The sequence below is a fragment of the Lepidochelys olivacea genome, assembly GCF_965140295.1.
Source record: "Lepidochelys olivacea isolate rLepOli2 genome assembly, chromosome: 1".
Classification (NCBI taxonomy): Eukaryota; Metazoa; Chordata; order Testudines; family Cheloniidae; genus Lepidochelys; species Lepidochelys olivacea.
In genome coordinates this window covers 85,424,493-85,429,236 of record NC_140411.1, presented here as the reverse complement: position 1 = coordinate 85,429,236, position 4,744 = coordinate 85,424,493, and positions in this window count along the sequence as shown.

Below are 4,744 nucleotides of genomic sequence, written 5' to 3'. Positions count from 1 at the left end.
GTGAATAGTGGCCTCCAGAAAACTGAGGTATACTCATGGTGCTGCTCCATGAGGCAATCACCAAATATTATGCACAAGTCAATCAGATAACCCAAACTGGATGGAGGCTCCATCCATGCAAGCTCATCCATTATATCCTTATTTAACCCCTGGCAGAAATGGTGGTGCTGTGCCACCTCATTCCCCCCAGTGTCAGAAGTCAAGGGCAGAAATTCAGCAGAAGACTTGGCAACAGACCTGCCTCCCTTCTGTAAGTCCTGAAGGGTTGCTACAGAGATCCACACACAGTTGGGGGTCATCAAAGATGATGGACATGGGTTAAATGAATTCCTCTAATCATTGCAACAGGGGGGCTGGACTGTTCCAGGAGAGGAAAGCTCAGGCCAAGGCACCCCAGTCAACCTTACGATGAGCCTCACATGGGCCTGATCTGTAGGGAATGATCAGGGACAAAGTAGGAACAGAAGCCTACACTGATTCAGGAATCCCTGAAATTTGTCCCAATCACCATAAAATTTTTTTGGCAATGGAATCTATCTCTGGGAAAGGTGAAGTAGGAGGAGCCAGCAGAGCAATCTGCTCCACAGGACTGCATTCTGTTATTGTGAGGTAATTACTTGTACCTGCAGGTTCAAGACAGCATCCAACAATTCCATTGGCACCTTAGTAGGGTCCATGTTAGTGCTGAGGAACCCTGGCCACAATTTTAAGGACTTCTTAACCTGTCAGCTGATCAGGACAAGACAGTATAGCCTAGTGTTAGAGCAGGCATCAGTAGTCAGGAGCCAAAGTCAAGGATTACACTGGAGGGCAGGAATGGGATACCAGAGCCAAGGGTCAGGCCAGAGTCTGTAGTCAGAAGCCAGAGCCAAGAGTCAAAGCAGAGGGCAGGAACTGGGGAAAGCAGGATAGCAGGCAAGGAGGGGTTCAGGGCATGGGCAGGATAGAGGCAAAGCAGGAGGAACAATGGGAACACAAGAGCAGGCACAGTGGTAGGTATGAGCATTCAGAAGCCAACAAGATATCTTAAGAGCTCAGCTCCTGGCCTCTGCAGCCAATCAGGCAGCCTGCTACAAGCCAGCTGTACTGATGAAGCTGCCTGGAGATTAGCTTTGCTGCAGGCCCTGATTCATAGTGGGTTATTTCCTTAGTTGCTATAAATCAGCCTAGTCAATGCAAGTATGCCAATTTACCTCAGAGGAGGATCCCCTTCACTCAGATTAGGGAAGGAGAAAATAAATGAAATCTCTAACTCTATTCCACATCCAACTGACATTTTTGGCAACAATTTGAGCACACGCACACACACCCCCTTCATGCTTTAAGGAAATGTATATAACACAGATTGTTTTCCGAATTGTTTTGTTATATGATCAGCATTACAAAGTAATGGATGGAAAATATGCAACTCTCCACATGCTGTTGCTAGAACTCACCACGGTGGACAAACAAATCCAGACAACACCCACTTAAGACAGGATTCCATTCCTCAATCCAAATTCATGATGAGTCCCAACTCTCAATACCATAGAACCACAGTAAATAGTTTAGGTTTGGGCTCCTTGGTTAGTACAGCAAGTTAAAATAGTGTTAGAAGAGTTGTCAGACATGAGGCATTCACATTCCCACTGTGGTTAGCTTGGAAACAGTAAGATGTTAAAATGGAGCACACAGTAAAGAAGATTTGAGTTCAACAAATTCTATTTTTGTTTTCTGATGGGGGTTATTTGAGGTTGAAATCAGAAGTTATGTAGAAAATTGTGTAAGTTAGGCCCCTTCACATGCATTCAGGCTATGTCTACACTACGCACTATGACATGGCTGTTACAACTGTGCCGCTAAAAGGCGTGTAGTATAGCCCCTGTTTGTTGGTAGGAGAGAGCTCTTCTGCCGACAAAAGCACTGTTCGCACCAGCGCTTGTCGTCAGCAAAACTTGTGTCTTTTAGGGGGGAGGGTGTTTTTTTAACACCTCTGCATGACAAAAATTGTTTTTTTCACTTGCCAGTGTAGACAAAGCTTCAGACTGTCCAGGAGTTGCTCACACCAACTCTACCTTTATTTAATGGGGCTTTACTAGGCCAAAGAGATTAGCAAAGGCATACATGGGAAACAATCACAATCTATTTTAATTTACAACCTTTATACCTACTTCCAACTTCTGGATGTTTAAATAATACCCAATTAGGCTCCCCTTCTACATGGGCAGAACAGACGTAAGGGAATTGATGGCCTGGTCTACACTTAAAAGTCAGGTTGGTATAATTATGATGCTCAGGGGAGTGAAAAAGCCACATCCCTGTGCACAATAGCTACACTGACCTAATCACTGGTGCAGTTACACTGATAGAATAGGAATAGAGTTGAGAGTTGCTCAGGGAATTGGAGTTCCTACATTGATGGAAAACCCCTTTCTGTCACTGTAGGAAGTGTCTACACCACAGTGCTACAGCAGCATATCTCTATAGAGACTGGGAGTGGTTGGGTCATTACAAAACCTAAATTTAATTTCCCCAGTACTAAATTTCTCCCTATTGTTACTCACACCTTCTTGTCAACCTACTGTAATGGGCCACTCTCTTACCACTTCAAAAGTTATTTTTCCTCCCTTGGTATCCTGCTGTTAAATGATTTATCTCGTTAGACTGACCTCACACTTGGTAAAGCAACCCACATCCTTTTATGTATTTATACCTGTTCCTGTATTTTCACTTCATGCATCTGATGAAGTGGGTTCTAATCCACAAAAGCTTATGCCCAAATAAATTTGTTAGTCTCTAAGGTGCCACAAGGACTCCTCGTTATTTTTGCGGATACAGACTAACACAGCTACCACTCTGAAACCAATAACACCAGTTATGCTGCTATACAGCCCATAGTGTAGACATGGCCTATGTAAATTTAAGAGAGTAAAAAGGTCTTCATGAGGGTCGGGTATGCTACATATGCTATCTTAGGTTATGTCTGCACTACCACAGTAAATCAACCTATGCTATGCAATTCCAATTACATGAATAACATAGCTGGAGTCGACGTACCTTAGGTCAAGTTACCGTGGGGTCTACACCACGGGGGGTCAATGGGAGAAACTCTCCCATTGACCTACCTTACTCTTCTCGTTGTGGGGCAGAGTACAGAGGTTGACTGGAGAGCGATATGCTATCGATTTGGCGGGTCTTCACTAGCCCCACTAAATCTACCACCGGTAGATCAATCTCAGAGCATCGATCCCGGCTGTAGTGTAGATGTAGCCTTATTTGTCACTACTGCATTATGGTGTTGAGTTTTTACTCACCTCTTCATTGTTAGCAGCTATCTCCTTATCTTTCAAACACTGTATCCCTTTCCCTCCTTACCTAAGCCATTCATCTACATGCTGCAAGGGAGAAGCACTGTGTCTATTAAGTACTTGAGCTCAGTGATGAGAATGCCCCAAAGTGTGCCAAGCAGGGGTTCTGGTAGGTTTTCTTTGGCAGATGGCTGTTCATTAAAAGTATACAGATAACATCAACTTCACATTGCATACTCAACCTGTGGAATTCACCACCACAGGTGGTATTTTTAAAAGGCAGGACAGTGTTATAACCACAGCACTTCATACATGTTAAAATAAGGGTAAATCAAATGTTATGTTTCAGGGTGTAAACTGATCGTGGTAATTCTCTACATTCATAGTATTGCATAATTCACTGGATGCCTTGTGTAGGATTTTCACATTTGTCAGAAGTAATGGCCATATTTGGAGACATGATACCACTCTTGATGCACTAAGGAATGATCGTACATTCGTATGGAAATCTTATTTTCCTAACATATTAACATAAATTAGCATGTTATTCATGGTGGTGAATTCCAAACACTGCTGACCAGGGCAGAATTTGAATCAATCACTAAGGGCTGAAAGGATGATTCCATATCCTGAACCATTACAAGTCCACTGAACTATCTAATCTTTAATATTAATCATATGTTCATTTCCATCAACATGAAAGAAAGATCATATTGATGGAACTAACTGTGGTCTTTGCAGGATCATGCTTTCCCCTTCAACCCTACAAAATATAATTCAAAACAACATTTGAGACAGTGTGGTTACATGAAATTACATAAACACACAGAGATCTTATTTCACTTCAGATTTCATTAGGGTTTATTTTATCTTATTTTTGACGGAAAAGCCGTAAAATAAGCATTTTGTACACTGTTCCCAGACGGTATGCTTGTACAAGGAGAACTAAAAGAAGAACAGAACCATTTTATATCTGGAAAAGAAGGATTTATTATTTTATTGCATTCCACTACAGATTTATAAATTACAAAAAACATTTTAAAATATTGCAAAAGAGGTTTTTGAGTATCTACAGTGAATGTTTCTGTAGCACTTTACATTTTAGGCCATTGTGAAGGCAGATGAAATTCTGAACATGCTCTGTATAAGGTGTAATTATTCTAAAATTAATAAAGCACTGTTTAAAAACATGTATTGTGCTAAGGAACTGCCTATACCTTCAGTCTGAAGTGCCCTTAAGTATTCCATTTGGAAGTGATATGGGTCCTCGGCATAACCAGTAAGAGTGATTGAAAACTATTAGAGTGCTCCACATATTTTAAGAGTGCTTCAGTTTGGAAGAGATCAAGCCATACCTGCGTATCGCAGCATACATTTAATATATTTTTGGAAACTTCAGCATTTAAAAGGCAATAAAAGGATGTTTTGTGGCTCCTGCTATTTGCTCAGTGTGTATG